Source organism: Brassica oleracea, unplaced genomic scaffold (genome assembly GCF_000695525.1).
Source record: "Brassica oleracea var. oleracea cultivar TO1000 unplaced genomic scaffold, BOL UnpScaffold01169, whole genome shotgun sequence".
Lineage (NCBI taxonomy): Eukaryota > Viridiplantae > Streptophyta > Magnoliopsida > Brassicales > Brassicaceae > Brassica > Brassica oleracea.
The window spans coordinates 23,270-23,600 of record NW_013617725.1 but is presented as its reverse complement, the minus strand read 5'-3'; positions in this window follow the sequence as shown (position 1 = coordinate 23,600).

Here is a 331-nt window from a genome sequence, read left to right as displayed (position 1 = left end):
TTCCGCTTCCCTCTGGGACAGACTCCAGAGATCGACGTCGGAAGTTTTCCTATCTATGAACATAGAGTATTGCTTGAGAAACTCCGATGCGAGCTGTCGGAAACTTCCGATAGAATTTTGCTTGAGGTGCGCGAACCACTCGAGGGCTGCTCCTTCTAGATTCTCGACGAACAGGCGGCAGTAGCCGGCGTCTCTTTCGCCATCCTTTAGCCTCGGTATTCCCATCGTGATGTGGAAAGCCTGAAGGTGCACTCTCGGATCGGTCGTACCATCATACTTCGGTACTTTGATTTTTCCTGGATCGGATACCCTCGTATCTGAGATGCGAGTG